General features: G+C 40.6%; 1 protein-coding gene and 1 pseudogene across 6 annotated transcripts in view; both read right to left on the bottom strand.

Annotated features, from left to right (window-relative positions):
• Positions 1-23027, bottom strand: part of YEATS2 (YEATS domain containing 2) — a 110737-nt gene extending 87710 nt beyond the window's left edge. For all 5 annotated transcript variants that reach the window (XM_081235047.1, XM_081235049.1, XM_081235051.1 and 2 more), the window contains exon 1: positions 22837-23027. The gene's annotated coding sequence lies outside the window, so the exon portion shown is untranslated. The remainder of the gene's footprint in view (positions 1-22836) is intronic.
• On the bottom strand, positions 12-21550 carry LOC308617948 (large ribosomal subunit protein eL29-like; annotated as a pseudogene). Its single transcript has 2 exons — positions 21443-21550; positions 12-538 (listed from the first exon to the last, which is right to left on the bottom strand). The product of its transcript is annotated as a large ribosomal subunit protein eL29-like (transcript).
• Positions 23028-23828: the final 801 nt, after the last annotated feature.

Genomic DNA, 23828 nt, shown 5'->3' with positions numbered 1-23828 from the left:
GATAAAGGCCTCTACTCTGGAGCCTTTGTGGGGGCCTAGGCAGCTTTGGGAGCCTGAGCTGGACTAGAGTTGGAGCTGCAGCTGTAACTGCAGCTGTGGCCTTGGCCTTGGCCTTTGGCCAGCAGAGCCTTAAAGCTTTAGACCCTTAGCGATATGGGCATGAGCCTGTTTCCCAAACTCGGGGTGAACAATGTAGGCAAGCTGACTGAGGTTGTGGTTGCCGCCCTTTGGGATCTTGGGCTTGACCTCCTTGGGCTTTACGAGGGCCTTGATAGCCTCAGCATGTGCACTCATGGCCTTGGTGTTGTTGGCCTGCATCTTCTTTAGGCCCTTCTTGTGCTTCTTGGCAAAACACATTATTTCTCAGGAACTTGGGGTCCACCCCCTTAAGAGATTCATATCATCGTGATTGGGGTTTCTTGATGCCATTTCTGTGCCATTTTCGGGACTGGTTGTGCATGGTGTGGTTCTTGGACTTGGTCTTTTTTTTTTTTTTTTTTGGCTGTGTTGTGTCTTCGTTGCTGTGCACGGGCTTTCTCTAGTTGCAGTGAGCAGGGGCTACTCTTTGTTGCAGTGCGCGGGCTCTAGGCGCGCAGGCTTCAGTAGTTGTGGCACGCAGGCTCAGTAGTTGTGGCTTACGGGCTCTAGAGCTCAGGCTCAGTAGTTGTGGCACAGGGGCTTAGTTGCTCTGCGGCATGTGGGATCTTCCCGGGCCAGGGCTTGAACCCATGTCCCTTGCGGTGGCAGGCGGATCCTTAACCACTGAGCCACCAGGGAAGCCCCGAAATATTTTTTTATCTTAATAAAGGTGTGGGTTACACGGGTACATGCAGTCGTTAAAAACTCATTCCAACTGTACACTTAAAATCTGTGTATTTCACTGTATGTAAACTGTAGCTCAGCTCAGAAAAGGACTATACAAACATATCTGAACATGCCCTCTCCTGCTTGAAATCTTCCAGTGGCTTTCCGTAACTCTTAGAATAAAATCATACTCCCTAACATGACCTACAAAATGTTACATGAATTGGGTCCTGCCTGCTTCTCCATCTTTAATCATTAAGATCCAGACACACTGATTTTCTTTCGTTTTTTTTAAATGTTTTTTATCTTTGTTCTTTTTTAAATTTATTTATTTCATTTATTTATTTTTGGCTGCATTGGGTCTTTGTTGCTGTGCGTGGGCTTTCTCTAGCTGCTGTGAGCAGGGGCTACTCTTCATTGCAGTGAGTGGGCTTCTCATTGCAGTGGCTTCTCTTGTTGCGGAGCATGGGCTCTAGGCATGCTGGCTTCAGTAGCTGTGGCACATGGGCTCAGTAGTTGTGGCTCGCGGGCTCTAGAGCGCAGACTCAGTAACTATGGTGCACGCGCCTTGATGCTCTGCAGCATACGGGATCTTCCCAGACCAGGGCTCGAACCCATGTCCCCTGCTTTGGCAGGCAGATTCTTAACTACTGCACCACCAAGTAAGCCTTGGTTTTCCTTCTATTCCTCAAAAACACCTCAATCATTCCCTAGGGTTTTAGGACTTATGGTTCCTTCTGCTTGGAATGCTCTTCCCCCAGGTTAGCTTAACCAGATGCTAGCTCAAATGCCCGCCTTATCAGAGAAGGCCTTCCCTGATCATACTACCGAACACAGCTCTCCCCACATTCCCTCTCCAAAGTTCCTGGAAGGTCTCAATAAATTATTTGCTGAATAAATAAGTGAAGGGATAACTAAAATACATGCCAAAATACAAATACCCACAGGGAACAAACTACTGGCTTTCATCATTCTTTCTATAATACTTACAAATCTATTTGTTGATATTGCTATACCTTCAAAGGTATTATAGCTAAATGTTTAAAATAAAGGGATATGCAAAGAAATTACACACAGACACATGCAAACAAAAAGCACACATGGCAAGATTATTGGCAGAGAGAATAATTTAAGGCAAAAACCATTTAATACAAAAAAATTATGTTACTATTAAAAGACACAATCACAGGGCTTCCCTGGTGGCACAGTGGTTGAGAATCTGCCTGCTAATGCAGGGGACACGGGTTCGAGCCCTGGTCTGGGAGGATCCCACATGCCGTGGAGCAACTAGGCCCGTGAGCCACAACTACTGAGCCTGCGCGTCTGGAGCCTGTGCTCCGCAACAAGAGAGGCCGCGAGAGTGAGAGGCCCGCGCACCGCGATGAAGAGTGGCCCCCGCTTGCTACAACTAGAGAAAGCCCTTGCACAGAAACGAAGACCCAACACAGCACAAATTAATTAATTAATTAATTAATTAATAAACTCCTATCCCCAACATCTTAAAAAAAATAAGACACAATCGCAAAGATATGTCATAAACTATAAATCAAACAGCATCATGTCAAGACATACAAAACACAAAACAAACCAGAAATACAAGAATTTAAGAAAATCACAATCATAAGAGAAGTTGAACATATGTCTCTCAGAAATTTAAAAGATCAAGAAGACAACAAATAAAAATATAAATGATATAGATAATACAATTTACAAGCCAGATTTAATATATACATACAACTCTGAACCCAACAAAAAATATTTTAAATAGCTAGAAAAATTCATTAAATTAAATTATATAAGTTATATGAAGAAAGTCTCAATTACTACAAAATTAGGAAATGTTACAGCTATATTCTCTGATTTTGATAAAATTAAATATGAAATTAACAAAAACTCACTATGATATGAAAGAAGGAAATTTCAATAAGACTATTTAAAAATTATCAGCAAAAAGGAAACAATATATCTAAATCTATGGAGATGTGGTCGAAAGACATCCTCAGAGGAAAACGAGAGACCAGTTTTCATTTGCGAATATAAGCAGATACAAATCCAGTCCAGCAGGGTATTAAAAGAACTGTGCATCGTGACTAGAAGGTTTTATTACCAGCAATAAATAAAGCACTGGGGAGATCCAGAAGCAAGGTGATTTGAACTGCATAGGTGTAACACTGGACCTTTAGAAATATATAAATGCAACTGACTTTCAGTAATCCAAATACATATGATCCATTGCATGAATTATACCTTACCGTGCAAACTAAAAATAGCAGCAGCTTTTACTCCAACACCATCCAGGCTTCTCAAAGACTGCCTAATGTGCATGCTCAGAAAGAATAACCATTTTAATATTATACTGACAAAAATCATTAGGCATGAAGAAGTCCTCTCAAAAAAATCAAAATATATATTTCAGTGTCAATTTAAACTTTTTCCTCTATTTGAAGATGACTCATAGAGCTGCCATCTCCCATTGATACTGATAACTGAAAATCTTCTTCCCAAAATTATGCTTATTTTTCACAATACAAGCAATCTGAAGTAGCCTATTTATAGGAAAGACTCAGATCAAGGGAAATCTAAAAGGGAGAAGAGAAGATTTTGTTCTGATTTTCATTTAAGTTGGTACCAACAAAAACTCCATCCTAAATGAAACTGAGTTATTTGTAGTGAGGTGGATGGACCTAGACTCTGTCATACAGAGTGAAGTAAGTCAGAAAGAGAAAAACAAATACCGTATGCTAACACATATATAAGGAATCTAAAAAAAAAAAAAAAAAAAAAGTGGTTCTGAAGAACCTAGGGGCAGGAGAGGAATAAAGATGCAGGTGTAGAGAATGCACTTGAGGACACGAGGAGGGAGAAGGGTCAGCTGGGATGAAGTGAGAGAGTGTCATGGACATATATACACTACCAAATGTAAAATAGATAGCTAGTGGGAAGCAGCCGCATAGCACAGGGAGATCATAGCACAGGGAGATCAGCTCGGTGCTTTGTGACCACCTAGAGGGGTGGGATAGGGAGGGTGGAAGGGAGACGCAAGAGGGAGGAGATATGGGGATATATGTATGTGTATACCTGATTCACTTTGTTACACAGCAGAAACTAACACACCATTGTAAAGCAATTATACTCCAATAAAGATGTTAAAAAAGAAAAAAAAAAAACCTCCATCCTAGTTATTCTAAGCCAGGTCTTATACACAAAACCGAGTCTACCCTAGTCCCCCCTTACCTGTGGGGGATACGTTCCAAGACCCCAGTGGATGCCTGAAACAAAGAACAGTAATGAACCCTGTCTTCTGTTCATCTCTTTCACCACAAATTTAATGCCTTTTCCATCTTAACTAGGTACTCTTCACACACTGTAGCCATAAATTTCGCAATATGAGGTGTGAAAAAAAAACGAGCACAAATTTGTTTTTCCTTCTTGACCATTTCACGGATGGAAGATTCATTTGTAAGGCAGATCTTAGCAACCTCAGCATACAACTTTTCTCTTTCCTTATTAACTTTCACTTTTTCACCTAAAGGAAGCACTTTACGGCTTCTCTTTGGCATATCTGAATTGCCAGCATAACCACTCTTTCACTTTGGTGCCATCATTAAGTACAATAAGGACGACTTAAACATGAGCACTGATACCGCAACAGTTGATGAGATACCAAGATGGCTACTAAGTGACTAATGGGCAGAATACACAGGACAAAGGGATGGTTCACATCCCAGGTGGGACAGAACTGGGATGGCATGAGATTTCATCATGTTAACTCAGAATGGTGAGAAATTTAAAACTTCTGTCTGGATAAACAACAAGGTTCTACTGTATAGCACAGCGAACTATATTCAATATCCTGTGAAAAACCATAACGGAAAAGAATATGAAAAAGAAAAACGTATACATACGTATAACTGAATCACTTTGCTGTACAGCAGAAATTAACACAACTTGCAAATCAACTAAACTTCAATAAAATAAATTTAAAAAAAGAAATCAGGAGAGGTGGAGTCAAGATGGCGTACTAGGAGGATGCGGAATGCCCGTCTCCTCACAACTAGGGCACCTAGCAGGCACCAGTGGGGGACCACGGACACCGAAGGGGACGGGAGGAACCCCCAGCAACCGGGTAGGACATGTGGCATGGGAGGAGTGAAGGGGGAAGAGAAGTGGAGGCAGGAGGGGACTGGCTCCCCAAAGTGGCAGCTAGCGGAGGGGAAGGGATCCCATGCCAGAAGGGGGAAATTGGGGAAGCACTGGGAGGGCAGAGGATCAAAAGGGAGAGTGACCAGGTTCCCCTGTCCACTTGGGCCCCCAGGAACCTGTTGAGATCCCAGGCCTGATCCTCTAGGCCCCCTCCAGCCATGCGGGTCCTGAGGGAGTGGGAGGGAGGGAAAGGGGAGCAAAGGTAAGACCGGACCTCCGGGACCGGCACCCCTGAGAGGCGGCTGGGGTAGGGGAGGAGTTCCTACACCCAGCAGGACCCACCCACGGTTAGGGGGCCAACGGCGATGGGGGGAGACCCTGGGGGAGATGGTGGGGGAGGGGCACGGAGGAACGGAAGGGAACGGGGCCAGCACTTTCCCTGTCCACTTAGGCACCGGGAAGCCTGTTGGGCTCCTGGGCCTAATCCTCTGTCCTCAGAGCCTCCCTCCTGCTGTGCAGAACCCAAGCACCGCGCCTCACCCCCACCCAGGGCTCCACCTCTACACTCGGTCCCCCTCCAACGCGCGCGGCCTAAACCCCACCCACACATGCTCACTCAGCGCCCTACCTCCTAACTCCGGAACTCCACATTCCAGAGGCCCTTCTTTCCACGTGCTGCCTCTCCCCTTCTGCACAGGTCCTGAGCAGAGAACCGGACCCAGGCTTGAACAGTGCCCCGCCTAGGCCCCGCCCCATACTCAAACGTCACCGCCCCCACCGGCCTAGGTCCTGCCCCACCCTAAACCCCACCCCTGCCTAAGTTCCACCCCCGCCTAAACTCTGCCCCCAAAGCCAAGGCTTTTCTTCTTTTTTTTTTCTGTTTTCTTTTCTGTTTTCCTCTTTTAGATTGGGCTTCTGTTTTACCTTGTTGATTCATTGTTCTTGATTCTTTTAAATTTTTATTTTTCCTAATAAATCTTTTATTTCTCTAATTTTATTTTATTCTTTATATTTTGTTAGTGATCCCTCCTTTTAACTTGTTCCCCCCCTTTCTTTTTCTTTTTTCTGTTGTGGTTTTCTTTTACCTTGTTGCAGTTGTCTCAATTATAGTTTTATTTCTACTAATACATTTATTATCTTTCTAATTTTATTTTGTGTTTTATTCTTTGATATTGTACTGCTCCTCTTCTTCTTTCTCTCTTCTCTTTTTTTTTTTTTTTAACCCTTCCACGAAGCTTGTGGGATCTTGGTTCCCAGTCTGAAGGTCGGGCCCGAGCTCCTGTGGTGGGAGTTCCGAGTCCAAACTGCTCACTAACAGAGAACATCAGACCACAGGGAATATCAATCTGAGTGAGCCCTCCCAGAGGTCCTCACCTCAGCACCAAGACCCAGCTCTATCCAACTGCCTGCAAACTCCAGTGCTGGACATCTCAGGCCAAACGACCAGTAAGACAGGAATACAGCACCACCCATGAAAAAAACAAAAAATACATGAAACGACAAAAAAATACATTACAGACGAAGAAGATAAAAACCTACAAGACCAAATAAATGAAGACGAAATAGGCAAGCTACCTGAAAAAGAATTCAAAGTAATGATAGTAAAGATGGTCCAAAATCTTGGAAACAGAATGGAGAAAATACAAGAAACATTCAACAAGGATCTAGAAGAACTAAAGAGCAAACAGTGATGAACAATACAATTACTGAAATTAAAAATACTCTAGAAAGAATAACAGAATAACTGGGGCAGAAGAACAGGTAAGTGAGCTGGAAGATAAAATGGTGGAAATAACTGCCAGGGAGCAGAATAAAGAAAAACGAATGAAAAGAACTGAGGACTGTCTCAGAGAACTCTGTGACAACATTAAATGCAACAACACTCGAATTATAGAGGTCCCAGAAGCAGAGAAAAAGAAGGGGTCTGAGAAAATATTTGAAGAGATTACAGTTGAAAACTTCCCTAACATGGGAAAGGAAATAGTCAATCAAGTACAGGAAATACAGAGAGTACCATACAGGATAAACCCAAAGAGAAACACACCAAGACATATATTAATCAAGCTATCAAAAATTAAATACAAAGAAAAAATAGTAAAAGCAGCAGCAAAGGAAAAGCAACAAATAACATGTAAGGGAATACCCATAAGGTTCACAGCTGATTTTTCAGCAGAAACTCTGCAAGCCAGAAGGAAGTGGCAGGACATATTTAAAGTGCTGAATGGGAAAAACCTACAACCAAGATTACGGTACCCAGCAAGGATCTCATTCAGATCTGATGGAGAAATTAAAACCTTTACAGATAAGCAAAAGTTAAGAGAATTCAGCACCACCAAACCAGCTTTACAGCAAGTGCTAAAGGAACTTCTCTAGGCAGGAAACACATGAGAAGGAAAAGACCTACGAAAACAAACCAAAAACAATTAGAAAACAGTAATAGGAACACACATATCAATAATTTCCTTAAATGTAAATGGGTTAAGTGCTCCAACCAAAAGACATAGACTGGCTAAATAGATACAAAAACAAGACCCATACACATGCTGTCTACAAGAGACCCACTTCAGACCTAGGGACACATACAGATTGAAAATGAGGGGATGGAAAAAGATATTCCATGCAAATAGAAATCAAAAAAAAGCTGGAGTAGCAATTCTCATATCAGACAAAATAGACTTTAAAATAAAGACTATTACAAGAGACAAAGAAGGACACTACATAATGATCAAGCGATCGATCCACAAAGAAGATAAAATAATTGTAAATATTTATGCACCCAACATAGGAGCACCTCAATATATAAGACAAATGGTAACAGCCATAAAAGGGGAAATTGACAGTTACACAATAATAGTAGGGGACTTTAACACCCCACTTTCATCAATGGACAGATCATCCAAAATGAATATAAATAAGGAAATACAAACTTTAAATGAAACATTAAACATTAAACAAGATGGACTTAATTGATATTTATAGGACATTCCATCCAAAAACAACAGAATACACATTCTTCTCAAGTGCTCATGGAACATTTTCCAGGACATACAATATCCTAGGTAAATTTAAGAAAAATGAAATCGTATCAAGTATCTTTTCCGACCAAAATGCTGTGAGACTAGATATCAATTACAGGAGAAAAACAGTAAAAAATACAAACACATGGAGGCTAAATAATACGCTACTAAATAACCAAGAGATCACTGAAGAAATCAATGAGGAAATCAAAAAATACCTAGAAAAAAAGGACAATGAAAACACAATGACCCAAAACCTATGCGATGCAGCAAAAGCAGTTCTAAGAGGGAAGTTTATAGCAATACAATCCTACCTCAAGAAACAAGAAACATCTCAAATAAACAACCTAACCTTACACCTAAAGCAATTAGAGAAAGAACAAAAAAAACCCCAAAGTTAGCAGAAGGAAAGAAATCATAAAGATCAGATCAGAAATAAATGAAAAAGAAATGAAAGAAACAATAGCAAACATCAATAAAGCTAAAAGCTGGCTCTTTGAGAAGATAAACAAAATTGATAAACCATTAGCCAGACTCATCAAGGAAAAAAGGGAGAAGATGCAAATCAACAGAATTAAAAACGAAAAAGAAGTAAACTGACACTGCAGAAATACAAAGGATCATGAGAGATTACTACAAGCAACCTATGCCAATAAAATGGACAACCTGGAAGAAATGGACAAATTCTTAGAAAAGCACAACCTTCCGAGACTGAATCAGGAAAAAATAGAAAGTATAAACAGACCAATCACAAGCACTGATGTTGAAACTGTGATTAAAAATCTTCCAACAAGGGCTTCCCTGGCGGCGCAGTGGTTGAGAGTCCGCCTGCCGATGCAGGGGACACGGGTTCGTGCCCCAGTCCGGGAGGATCCCACATGCTGCGGAGCGGCTGGGCCCATGAGCCATGGCCACTGAGTCTGCATGTCTGGAGCCTGTGCTCCACAACAGGAGAAGCCACAACAGTGAGAGGCCCACATACCACAAAAAAATTAAAATAAAAATAAATAAATAAAATAAAATCTTCCAACAAACAAAAGCCCAGGACCAGATGGCATCACAGGCGAACTCTATCAAACATTCAGAGAGGAGCTAACACCTATCCTTCTCAAACTCATGCAAAATACAGCAGAGGGAGGAATACTCCCAAACTCACTGTACGAGGCCACCATCACCCTGATACCAAAACCAGACAAAGATGTCACAAAAAAACTACAGGCCGATATCTCTGATGAATATAGATGCAAAAATCCTCAACAAAATACTAGCAAACAGAATCCAACAGCACACTAAAAGGATCATACACCACGATGAAGTGGGATTTATCCCAGGAATGCAAGATTCTTCAATATATGCAAATCAATCAATGTGATACACCATATTAACAAACTGAAGGATAAAAACCATATGATAATCTCAGTAAATGCAGAAAAAGCTTTTGACAAATTTCAATACCCATTTATGACAAAATCTCTCCAGAAAGTAGGCATAGAGGGAACCTACCTCAACATAATAAAGGCCATATATGACAAACCCACAGCTAACATCATTCTCAATGGTGAAAAACTGAAACCATTTCTTCTAAGATCAGGAACAAGACAAGGTTGCCCACTCTCACTGCTATTATTCAACATAGTTTTGGAAGTTTTAGCCACAGCAATCAGAGAAGAAAAAGAAATAAGAAGAATCCAAATAGGAAAAGAAGAAGTAAAACTGTCATTGTTTGCAGAGGACATGATACTATACATAGAGAATCCTAAAGATGCTACCAGAAAACTACTAGAGCTAATCAATGAATTTGGTAGAGTAGCAGGATACAAAATTAATGCACAGAAATCTCTTGCATTCCTATACACTAATGATGAAAAATCTGAAAAGAGAAATTAAGGAAACACTCCCATTTACCTCTGCAGCAAAAAGAATAAAATATCTAGGAATAAACCTACCTTAGGAGACAAAAGACCTGTATGTGGAAAACTATAGGACACTGATGAAAAACATTAAAGATGATACAAGCTGATGGAGAGAGATACTATGTTCTTGGATTGAAAGAATCAACATTGTGAAAATGACTATACTACCCAAAGCAATCTACAGATTCAATGTAACCCCTAACAAACTACCAATGGCATTTTTCACAGAACTAGAACAAAAAATTGCACAGTTTGTATGGAAACACAAAAGACCCCGAATAGCCAAAACAATCTTCAGAAAGAAAAACGGAGCTGGAGGAATCAGGCTCTCGGACTTCAGACTATACTACAAACCTACAGTAATCAAGACAGTATGGTACTGGCACAAAAACAGAAATATAGATCAATGGAACAGGATGGAAAGCCCAAAGATAAACCCACGTACATATGGTCACCTTATTTTTAACAAAGGAGGCAAGAATATACAATGGAGAAAATATACAATGGAGAAATTGCACTGCCTCTTCAATAAGTGGTGCTGGGAAAACTGGACAGCTACATGTAAAAGAATGAAATTAGAACACTCCCTAACACCATACACAAAAATAAACTCAAAATGGATTGAAGACCAGACACTACAAGTGTAAGGCCAGACAGTATAAAACTCTTAGAGGAAAACATAGGCAGAACACCCTATGACATAAATCACAGAAACATCCTTTTTTGACCCACCTCCTAGAGAAATGGAAATAAAAACAAACAAATGAGATCTAATGAAACTTAAAAGCTTTTGCACAGCAAAAGGAAACCATAAACAAGACAAAAAGACAACCCTCAGAATGGGAGACAATATTTGCCAACTAAGCAACTGACAAAGGATTAATCTCCAAAATTTACAAGCAGCTCATGCAGCTCAATACCAGAAAAACAAACAACCCAATCCAAAAATGGGCAGAAGACCTAAACAGACTTTTCTCCAAAGAAGGTACACAGATTGCCAACAAACACATGAAAAGATGCTCAATGTCACTAATCATTAGAGAAATGCAAATAGAAACTACAATGAGGTATCACCTCTCACTGGTCAGAAAATGGCCATCATCAAAAAATTTACAAATAATAAATGCTAGAGAGGGTGTGGAGAAAAGAGAACCCTCTTGCACTGTTGGTGGGAGTGTAAATTGATACAGCCATTATGGAGAACAGTATGGAGGTTCCTTAAAAAACTAAAAATAGAACTCCCGTATGACCCAGCAATCCCACTACTGGGCATATACCCTGAGAAAACCATAATTCAAAAAGAGACATGTACAATGTTCACTGCAACACTATTTACAATAACCAGGACATGGAAGCAACCTAAGTGTCCATCGACAGATGAATGGATAAAGAAGATGTGGCACATATATACAATGAAATATTACTCAGCCATAAAAAGAAACGAAGTTGAGTTATTTGTAGTGAGGTGCATGGAGCTAGAGTCGTCATACAGAGTGAAGTAAGTCAGAAAGAGAAAAACAAATACTGTATGCTGGGATTTCCCTGGCGGCGCAGTGGCTAAGAATCCACCTGCCTATGCAGGGGACACAGGTTTGAGCCCTGTGTCGGCCAACACAATCACTGTTTCTTCAACTCACCTGGTATGGAAAAAATAGGTCTTTTAAATAAAAATAGCCACAATTTTAAACTGGACCAGAATGGTGGGAAGCTGATAGACGGTGGTCATTTGCATCAAACTGATGTGATCCACTCAGTTGATGTGGCCATCCCCAGTGTGACATGTAAAGAGGTGAGCAAAATAGGACATTTACACAGCTGAGCTCAAAAAAACTGTTTCATTATTTAAGTATTATATATTTCCAGGTCAAAAACACCTACTTTCCTATTATAAATAAAACTACTTAAGACTACAGAAGTTGCTATATAAGGTCTGTCCCAGGATCCATTCAGGACAGTATTCTGTCTCCAGTCTTACAAAGTAACAAGAAAAAGAGTTTAGGATCAAACAGCTATTCTAAATTATGAACGCCCTGCTTCTATCCATTAGTGCAACAACTGGAGAGCTGGCTTTAGGTAGGTTTACCCTTCCTTTACTTGACCTCTTAAACATACTCTTTGTATGACAGACTGAGCTATCTGGGAAGTTTACAGGTTTTGATATATTTACGGTAAATTCTTCTTAAGTTGACAAAAGGTAGGCCATATAACATTCCAGTAACTTCCTTGGAGTCACTTTCAGACAAAAATCACTGGAATTATCTAAAGTGATAATTCTGACTCATATGACAATCTTGTTGTTTCAGTTGTGAAGCCATAAAAGTTTTCTTTCCAAGAGAAGCAAAAAGAGAAAAAAAAAAAAAAAAAAAAAAAGATTTGTCTACAAATAAGGGCTGAAAAGGAAAGAAAGGAACTGGACCAGATGAAGATTGTGTCAAACTCTTGGCCACAGTCACTGAGAATATACAAATTAAGCCAAATTTTGCACACTTCACTAAATAGGGATTTTTTCACTGGAGCTTTCAAACTGACAGTCAATCCTACGGGGATAAGTCTCATGCCTTTCAATCAAGAGCTGAGATTCTAGAAAGAAAACAAGTACCTTAAAACATAAGACATTTTTCAGAAAATTGTTTTTTCTTTAGCAACACTGCCTAATCTAGAAAATCTACCTATTTACAAAAATCTATGTATTGATGAAATTTTTCTGGAATTAGATACAGTGATGGTTGCACAACTTTGTAAATATACTAAAAAAAACAAAAAAAAAAACCCAAGTATTATACTTTAAAGGAGTGAATTGTTTTTTTACATTGTTTACTCTATTTATTTATTTTTTAACATCTTTATTGGAGTATAATTGCTTTACAATGGTGTGTTAGTTTCTGCTGTATAACAAAGTGAATCAGCTATACATATACATATATCCCCATATCTCCTCCCTCTTGCGTCTCCCTTCCACCCTCCCTATCCCACCCCTCTAGGTGGTCACAAAGCACTGAGCTGATCTCCATGTGCTATGTGGCTGCTTCCCACTAGCTATCTATTTTACATTTGGTAGTGTATATATGTCCATGCCACTCTCTCACTTCGTCCCAGCTTACCCTTCCCCCTCCCCGTGTCCTCAAGTCCATTCTTTACATCTGCGTCTTTATACCTGTACTGCCCCTAGGTTCTGCAGAATCTTTTTTTTTTTTTAGATTCCATATATATGTGTTAGCATACGGTATTTTTTTTCTCTTTCTGACTTACTTCACTCTGTATGACAGACTCTAGCTCCATGCACCTCACTACAAATAACTCAATTTTGTTTCTTTTTATGGGAGTAATATTCCATTGTATATATGTGCCACATCTTCTTTATCCATTCATCTGTTGATGGACACTTAGGCTGCTTCCATGTCCTGGCTATTGTAAACAAAGCTGCAATGAACATTGTGGTACATGACTTTTTGAATTATGGTTTTCTCAGGGTATATGCCCAGTAGTGGGATTGCTGGGTCGTATGGTAGTTCTATTTTTAGTTTTTTAAGGAAACTTCATCTGTTCTCCATATTGGCTGTATCAATTTACATTCCCACCAACAGTGCAAGAGGGTTCCCTTTTCTCCACACCCTCTCCAGCATTTACTGTTTGTAGATTTTTTGATGATGGCCATTCTGACTGGTGTGAGGTGATATCTCATTGTAGTTTTGATTTGCATTTCTCTAATGATTAGTGATGTTGAGCATCCTTTCATGTGTTTGTTGGCAATCTGTATATCTCCTTTGGAGAAAAGTCTGTTTAGGTCTTCTGCCCATTTTTGGATTGGGTTGTTTGTTTTTTTGATACTGAGCTGCATGAGCTTAAAGGAGTGAATTTTATGGTATGTGAATTAGAACTCAATAAAGGCATTATAAATAATAACAATGACAAAGCCACTATACATTAACCTTAAACAGCAATCTATTTACAGATTATCCTTCCCCAAGTATGCATGTACATGCTATGTGTACACTTGCAGGAGGGCAAGGCAGTCACCTGGGGAATCAACCTTAGGAAGACCAGTTCCTAATCAACATTAGGAAGACCAGAGGCACGGACTGTTATCACTTTCAAATTTAATTTTTTAATCAAATATTTCAGATATTCAAAAAAGGTATAAAATGATCAGTGAGAGGAACACAAGGAGGTTCAAAAGTATTAGTGATCTAAGTTTTTTTTAAATTTATTTATTTATTTATTTATGGCTGTGTTGTGTCTCCGTTGCTGTATGCGGGCTTTCTCTAGTTGTGGAGAGCGGGGGCTACTCTTCATTGTGACGCACAGGCTTAGTTGCTCTGCAGCAGGTGGGATATTCCTGGACCACAGCTCGAGCCCATGTCCCCTGCATTGGCAGGCAGATTCTTAACCACTGTGCCACCAGTGAAGTCCGACTGATCTATTTCTTAAGCTGGGTGATAGCTAAGTAGGTATTTGTTACTTTATTATTATTCTTTTTTTTTTTTTTTTTTTTGCATTACGCAGGCCTCTCACTGTTGTGGCCTCCCCCGTTGTGGAGCGCAGGCTCCGGACGCGCAGGCTCAGCGGCCATGGCTCACGGGCCCAGCTGCTCTGCGGCATGTGGGATCTTCCCGGACTGGGGCACGAACCCGAGTCCCCTGCATCGGCAGGCGGACTCTCAACCACTGGGCCACCTGGAAAGCCCTATTATTATTCTTTAAAACATACCTCCTTATTATATGTGCTCTTTAATATACATATGATGTATTTCATAATTTTTAAAAACAAAACTTAAAAGAAATTATGTACATTCATACTATGGAATAAATCAGTTCCACTATAATGTGACATATGCATTCCTAAAAATCACCACGCTGTATAAAATTGCATAACAAAAACCACAAGGCTTATGGGAAAAATGGGTTTGGGCCCAACACTCAAAAATTTTATCAGTGACATTAAGAAAAAAAGTGAATCAAATAAAAAAAGGAATCTAATATTGTAAAAATGGCAGCACAGTTCTACACATTAAATGGTTAAGAAATACCTAAGTGCTACAATAAACTTGGCAGTTTGCCTTGAAAAAGACCTCAAGTTTGCTTGTGGAAGTGGGCACTGAAAAGTTACAGCTTGTTGAGTTACCTTGAAGTGGTAAGGAGGCTAATCTGAAATCAACAGAAAAGTGTAACACCAGATGTGGATGGGTGTGGCTCATAACACAGCAAACTGAGGTTGCTGGAGGATGTCTGAGGTGTGTGCCTGCGTGTGGCTTGTGTATTTTTGCCACGGCTCAATTCAGCAGGTGCAGTTTTCTGCATTCACCTAGCATTTCTTGCGGATGAAATCCCGCATGAGCGAATGTGAAATTCACATTATACTCAAAATAGTTCCCTATCATATCAATTGCACTGGAACATATTCATGTTTTCGTATAGCAAAAATGTTCTGCAATGTAGCCATTAAAAAGAATGTGTTGATATGGAAATACCTCTAAAATAAATTGTAAAGTGAAAAAAAGCCAAGGTGCAGATGGTGTGTATACTTTGATTCTTTCTGTGTAAACTAGGGGAAAGAGCAGAGAACCCCCAAAATATGCGGGTAGGTGCCTGTGTAGGTTTTTCTGGAAGAAAGGATAAAAAATGATTTAACAACAGTTGCCTCTGGGTAGTGGTTTTGCTTTTCATTTTATTCCTGACTACAATGTTTGAGTTTTCTAACCATGTACATGCATTATTTGAGGGAGGAAAATGCCAAAAGAGTTTATGTCTCTTTCTGTTTTCTTCTTACTTCTCTATATGTTTAAAAGACACAACTATAGAGAATGTGAAACAACTGGAACTTTCATGCATTGGTGGTGGGAATGCAAAATGGTCCAACCACTTTGGAAAACAGCTTGGCAGTTTCTTAAAAAAAATTAAAAATTCCCTACCGTATGACCCAGCCATTCCACTCCTAGGTATTACCCAAGAGAAATAAAAGCCTATGTCCATACAAAAACACAAATGTTCACAGCAATGTTAGTTGTAATAGTCAAAAACTAAAAACAACCAAATGTCCGTTAGTAGGTGAATGGATAAACAAATTGCGATATATCCATACAATAGAACATACTCTTCAATAAAAAAGAATTAACCAGGGACTTCCCTGGTGGCACAGTGGTTAAGAATCTGCCTGCCAATGCAGGGGAGACGGGTTCAAGCCCTGGTGCTGGAAGATCCCACATGCCGCGGAGTAACGAAGCCCGTGAGCCACAACTACTGAGCCTGCACTCTAGAGCCTGTGAGCCACAACTACTGAAGCCTGTGTGCCACAACTACTGAGCCCACGTGCCACAACTACTGAAGCCCGTGCTCCACAACAAGAGAAGCCACCGCATTAAGAAGTCCGCACACCGCAGCTAAGAGTAGCCCCCGCTCAACGCAATTAGAGAAAGCCCGCGCGTAGCAACAAAGACCCAAGGCAGCCATAAGTAAATAAATAAACTTAAAAAATAAAATAAAAAAGAATTAACCAATACATGCAGCAACATGAATTAATTTCAAAATGATGCTGAGTGAAAGAAGCCAGCTTAATAAAAAAGTATATACTACAATGGTAACATTTATACAAAATGCAAACTAGTCTATAGTGACAGAAACCTGATCAGTGGTTGTTGTGGTATGGGGCAATGATGGGGAAGGGAGAGAGAAGGATCACAAAGGGGTATCAGAAAAATTCGGGGGATGATGCATATGTTTACTATCTTGATTGTGGTGATGTTTTCACAGATGCATAAATATGTCAAAACTTATCAAATTATACACTTTATATTATGTGCAGATTGTGGTATGCCAATTGTACCTCAATGAAGCAATTTAAACACACACACAGCTATTAAATAGACGTATAAAGAATACACAATGGTGGGCTTCCCTGGTGGCACAGTGGTTAAGAATCCGCCTGCCAATGCAGGGCACACGGGTTTGAGCCCTCATCTGGGAAGCTCCCACATGCCATGGAGCAACTAAGCCGGTGTGCCACAACTACTGAGCCTGTGCTCTAGAGACTGCGAGCGGCAACTACTGAGCCTGTAGGCCTAGAGCCCCTGCTCCACAACAAAAGAAGCCACCACGATGAGTAGCCCAGGTACCACAATGAAGAGTAGCCCCCGCTCATCCCAACTAGAGAAAGCCCGCGTGCAACAATGAAGACCCAATGCAGCCAAAAATAAATAAATAAATTTAAAAATATAAAAAGAATACACAATGGGAGCCCTCATACATTTTTGGTGGAAATGTAAAATGGTGCAACTGCTGTGGAAAACAGTTTGGCAGGTCCTCAAAAAGTTAAACACAGAATTACTATATGACCTAGCAATTCCACACCTAGGTATACATTCAAAAGAACCAAAAACGTATGTCCACATAAAAACTTGTATGTATGTGAATGTTTAAAACAACATTATTCACAATAGTGAAAAAAATGGAAGCAACTCAAATGTCAATTGATGATTGGATAAACAAAATGTGATATAATCATACAACGTATTATTAAGCAATAAAAAAGAATAAAGTACCAACACATGCTACAACACCGATCAACTTTGAATATATCATGCTAATTAAGTGAAAGAAGCCAGACACAAAAGGCCACATGTGACATGACTATATTTCTATGAAATGTCCAGAAACAGGCGAATCCATAGACACAGAAAGTGGCTGCCAGGGGAGGAGGGAACTGGGACTGACTGCAAATATGTATGGGGTTTCTTTCTGGAATCATGAAAATGTTATGGAATTAGATGGTAGTAATGGTTGTACAACCTTGTGAATATACTAAAAAAAACACACTGAATTATACACTTTAAAATGGTGAATTCTATCTTATGTGCATTATGTCTCAATGAATAAGTATACACTCAAATAAACTAAATTAGTTTAAAAAACAAAATAAATAACGATCACCAACATATCCACAACTCTGTAAATAAAAACATTATGAATAAAGTTGAAGCTCCTGCCCCTTGGCATTCTGGTCACCGCCAGCCTTCATTACCACCACATAACAGGTCTCTCCCCACACTTACCCCAAGCTCACTCTTCAGATAAACAGAATAAACAATCCTTGGTTAGGAGAACTAGTTCTTCTACCTCTCCCTGCCTATAGTCCTCAAAGTTCACATGCCTGAACTTCTCCTAATTACCTTCCAACGGGTTCACATTTCATCCCTAACTTCTCTCTGCTTACTGAAATGCTATTCATCCTTCAAGAATCAAAATAAATTCCAATTCATCCATAAAGTGCACCCCAGCCTTCAAAAAATTTTTTTCTAACTCCCACAGAACAGATGCTATAGAAACAATCTGCTTCATAAGTCTTGTTTTCTATGAGGGAAAAGTGCACCAATGCTGACCCTCACCCTCCATTCAGTGGCAGTGTAGAAAACAGACTGAAAGGGCAGCAGGTTTAGTTAAAAGCAAGGAGGAGAGGCCAATTTAAGGAGATGGCAATGAAGAATTCTATTCTCTATGAACAAATGAGAAGAGAGGAGGATCAAGTATTTCTTGGAATCTATCCTAAGGAAATACTCTCAAGACTGGTGATATACATCATACATGGGCTGTACTTAACAGATCTACAACTTAAATATTAGTTCTCCACTTTCTATATATTTAGAATATAATAAAAAACTTCATAATAAAAAACTGGAAATAGTCCATAGCAAATTACAGGGTATCCATTGAATGACTATAAAGGAATTTTAATATGGGGGGATATGTAGAAAACCCTAAAGATTCCACAAAAAAACTGGTAGAATAAATTAATTCAGCAAAGTAGCAGGATACCAAGTCATCACATAAAAATCAGTTACATTTCTATACACAATGAACAATCTGAAAAGGAAATTACAAAAATATTTCCATTTATAATAGCATCAAAAAGAATAAAATACTTAGGAACTAACCAAGAAGGTAAAAGATATATACAATGAAAACTACAAAATATTGCTGAAAGAAATTAAAGAAGACAAATAAATGGTAACACATCCTATTTTCATGGACTGGAAGACCTAATACTGTTAAAAAGTCAATACTACCCGAAGCCATATACAAAGTCAATGCAATACCTACTGAAATCTCAATGACATTTTTTGCAGAAATAGAAAAACCCATCCCAAAATTCATATGGAATCTCAAGGGACCCTGAATAACCAAAACAATCTTGAAAAAGAACAAAACTGGAGGACTCACACTTCCTGATTTCAAAACTTACTAGAAGCTACAGTAATCAAAAGAGCGCAGTACTGGCATAACACAGATATATAGACCAATGGAAGAAAACAGCCCAAAAATAAACTCTTGCATATATGCTCAAATGATCTTTGACAAGGGTGCCAAGACCACTTAATGGGGAAAAAACAGTCTTTTCAACAAATAGTGCTAGGAAAACTGGATATCTATGTGCAAAAAAATGAATTTGGACCCGTAACTAATGCCAGGTACAAAAATTAACTCAAAATGGATCAAAGACCTAAACAAAAAACTTAGAACTCGATTCAAAATGGGCAAAGGATTTGAATTGACATTTCTCCAAAGATATACAAATGGTCAATAAGCACATGAAAAGATATTCAACATCACTAATATTAGGGGAGTACAAATCAAAAACACAATGAGATATCACCTCACAGCCATTAGCATGGCTACTTTAGAAAAACAAAACAAAAAGCAGAAAAGTGTTAGCAAGGACGTGAAGAAACTGGAACCCTCGTGCATTGGTGGTGGGAATATAAAATGGTGCAGCCACTATGGAAAAGAGTGTGGCGCTTCCTCAAAAAATTAAAAATAGAATTACTGTATGATCCAGCAATTCCACTTCTGTGTAAATACCCCCAAAGAACTGAAAGCAGGGACTCAAACCGGTATCTGGGCACCCACATTCCTAGGAGCATTATTCACAAGAGCCAAAAGATGGAAGCAACTCAATTGTTCATCAACAGATGAATGAAAAAATAAAATGTGATATATACATACTCTGGAATATCATCCAGCCTTTAAAAAGGAAAGAGGGCTTCCCTGGTGGCGCAGTGGTTGAGAATCTGCCTGCCAATGCAGGGGACACGGGTTCGAGCCCTGGTCTGGGAAGATCCCACGTGCCGCGGAGCAACTGGGCCCGTGAGCCACAATTACTGAGCCTGCGTCTGGAGCCTGTGCTCCGCAACAAGAGAGGCCGCGATAGTGAGAGGCCCGCGCACCGCGATGAAGAGTGGCCCCCGCTTGCCACAACTAGAGAAAGCCCGCGCACAGAAACGAAGACCCAACACAGCCATAAATAAATAAATAAAGCAAACTGTCAAAAAAAATAAATAAATAAAAAGGAAAGAAATTGAGACATATGATACAACATGGATGAACCTTCAGTACATTATGCTAAGTAAAATAAGCCAGTCACAAAGACAACTGCTGCCTGAATCCACTTATATGAGGTACTCAAACTAGTCAAAATCATAGAGACAGAAAGCAGAATGGTGACTGACAATAGCTGTGGGTAAGGGAAAGTTTAGAGAGAAGTTTAGAGTTTCTGTTTTACAAGATGAAGAGTTGTGGAGATGGATCGTGGTGATGGCTGCACAGTGATATAAATGTATTTAATACCACTGAACTGTACACTTAAAAATGGTTACAGTGGTAAATTTTACGTTATGTGTATTTTACTACACCTGAAAAAAAGTATACATAGGAGTTAAATGGTTAAGTATGCTTTTTCCATTATTAACCATGTCCTTCCTGATGGAGCACAGGTAACAAACTCATTTATTCCCAGTGGGTGGGGAATGGCGACACACATAAGGGGGAAAATTCTGTAAGCTCTGTAACAGGCTACATATTGTTAGTATCTAGATAATTCTTGACAATTAGAAAGTCAATCAGGAAAAGACAAACACAAATAAAAAGACACACAAAGGACAGGAATAGAAATTCACAAGTGGCCAATAAATGTGAAAAAATGTTCAAACATACTAGTAATCAAGGAATGAAACATTAAAGACACAATTTTTCATCTATTAAATTTAGTTTGGGGGGAGATGAAAATAAGGTGTCTTAAACAAGGGGCACTTGTTTCTAATTCACACTCATTGTCTTCACTTCCCCACTCCCATTCAATTACTCCCATCTGTTTCTACCTCCTACTTCTAGTACTCTGGATAATAATACCAATGACCAAACTAATAACCTCTGCGTTGCCAAGTCCAGGTGAGCAACTCATTAAACATCTCAGGAGCACTGACGGACCAAGCCTCCATCATCCAGAAACTTCTCTCTCGTGGTTTCCATGACACCAGTCTCCTGCTTTTCTCTTACCTCGCTGGTTGTTTTTCCTGTCCTGTGCCCAATCTTTTTCCTCTATAAGATCTCCAAGCATAACAGTGCCTGAGGCTCACTCAATTTTCACTTCTCTATATACACTCTTCCCCTAAGTGATCTCAGGTAGTCCTATAACTTTGAATATCATCTATATACTGAGTACCCCCAAATTTTTATCTCCAGCTCTAGGTTCTCTTCTGGAAGCTCCAAACCTGTACATCCAACTGCTTCCTCAACATACCAACTTCATATCTAATATACATTTCAACTTTAATACACCCAAAACAGAACTCATGATTTCTCCCACCTCAAATTGCTCTCTTCCAGTCTTCTCAGCGAATGCTGCCATCTACTCGAAGTTGCTCAAAACAAGTATCAAAAAGCAAAGAGTTCTCCCTTTCACCAATCCATTTCCAAGTCTTGTTCATTCTACCTCCAAAATATTTGTTAATCTTTCTACTCTTCTCCATCTCCACAATCATGGACCTAGTCCAAGGTACTGTAAACTAACCGATCTTCTAGCTTCCGCTCTTGCCCTCTTCCTCCGCCCAGCAGGTTATGCTACTTTCCTTCTTACAGCCTTCAAAAGGGTTCTCATAAAAACTAAATTCCTAAGAACGGCTTCACCTGCTCCTATCTTTGAAAGAACATACAAAACCAAAAATATACACTCCATGATAATATCTCTAGACAGTAAAACTATGGGTACTTTTCCTCATTTTTCTTGTATTTTTAAATTTTTCTATGATAAATATCTACTACTTGCTTATTAAGAAAGAGGAAATTATGTTGCTGAATACTACATAATATTATCTTCTTACATGTAAAGGAGAAAAGGGAATGGAAAATTGTAGTTACAACTCCGTAACTGTTACAAGCTTAGAAGAAAACAGTAGCAAACAAGTATCAAAATTCTAAGAATGAGGTGTCAGGGCTGTAGAATTACTGGTGATATTTTCCCTCTACTTTCTATTTTTCAACATAATTACATTCACAATAGAAAAAAAAAGGTTATGAGATAAACCTCATTGTCTTCTGCAATCTGGCCGCAACCCACCAAAGCAGCCTTTCACTCCCACCCCGCACTGTCTCACTCCTCTGGTGCTTTAACTCGGGCACCATCTCTAGAGTATCCTCCAACCTTTCTAAATCCTACTCATCCTTCAAGGTGGAAGGAGACGGTAGGGAAGCCGACAGGTTGGAGAAAGATTCCGGGATTCTTGCTGATAAATCCACAACTTGCCGGTGCTGGGGCCAAATCTCGTCTCCAATCCCATAGCAGGCCACCAGGTTTAACGTGCTAAAAGCTCCCACCAGTGGGGCCCAGGGGACCCCAATCCCCTCAGAGAGCGCGGTGCCCCTTAAAAAAGGACACCCCTCACACACCCAAATTCCGGGTTCCCGCTGCGGAGACTCCCCCGGCACACACACTCACCCCAGACCCAGCCTCCTCCTTCGGACCCTCTCCTCACGTCAGTCACCCGCCCCCTCCCTCCCTCCCCTCAGCCGGGGTGCCAGCGCGTCCGGCGGGGTGGGGGAAGGGCGCGCACGTGCCCGCGCCGCCCCCGCCCAAACAATGCCCGGGAGAACGGAGCGCGCGCCCGGCGGTCCCATCCCGCTCCCGCCAACACTCACCCTTTTTCCGGGTCTCCGGCTGAAGCGCAGGCCCCGCCGGGCGCCGCGAGAGGGCAAGGGGGAGGGGAGGCAGCGGGCCAAGCCCCGTGGAGCCGCCCCGCCACGAGGCCCCAGCGACCCCGGAGCCCGCGGAAGCACACTGCTCGGCAGAGCCCGCCGACCCGTCTGGCCCGGACGTCACCAGCAAGGGCGGTGGCGACGCGCGCGGTTCCGGGGGCGGAGTCCGCAAGGTTGTGGGCGGGGCCGGGGCGGGGTTGAGGCTGTCCTAGACTCTCACCCCGGGCCGGGACGCTCTGGCCCGCACTGCCCAGCCCTGACCCGCTACCTGGGGAGCATGGGCGCCGGTTCTGGTAAAGGCACCATCATATATTATTTTGCTCCTTAGAGAAAGATGGCGAGTTCCAGCCCAAAGACAGAATATTCATTCTGCCAGCATTTATGAAGCTTCTACAGCAAGGACCACAGTAGCTATGATTTTTGTATGTGTCATCTTGTACCAAGCTTTGTGCTCTGTGCTAGGGATAGAAATAACTATAGTTATTACTAACCTATTTTACAGATGCAGAAACTGAGGCTCGGAAAGGTTATCTAGGTCATACAACTAGTGAGTAACAATCCATCAAGTACTGTTTTCCACCTAAATATCTCTTGAGCCCAACCTTCCCTTTCCTTCTCCCTGTACCACCCTACAGTAGACTCCATCATCTCTCTGCCCAAGGCCACTGTAGCCTCCCATGTGGTCTCCAGGTATCTATTTCTGTCCCCCTCCAATCTGTTTTCCTCCCTATGTAAAGATTTACCATTGGAATTACCAAGGTTTAGAGGGGGTTCACTTTATAATTTTTTTTTCACTTTACGTATATGTTACTAATTTTTTGGATGTGTTTAATAAAAATGTTTTAAAGGATTTACTCGTATATCTCCAATTGCAAGCCCAGTGCATTGCACATAGTATGCACTCAAAAAGTATTTGTTGAATAAATGAATAGTAG

The sequence above is a fragment of the Mesoplodon bidens genome, assembly GCF_964165515.1.
Source record: "Mesoplodon bidens genome assembly, chromosome: 5".
In the NCBI taxonomy this organism is placed as follows: Eukaryota; Metazoa; Chordata; class Mammalia; order Artiodactyla; family Ziphiidae; genus Mesoplodon; species Mesoplodon bidens.
This window is presented reverse-complemented; position numbering and strand designations above follow the sequence as displayed.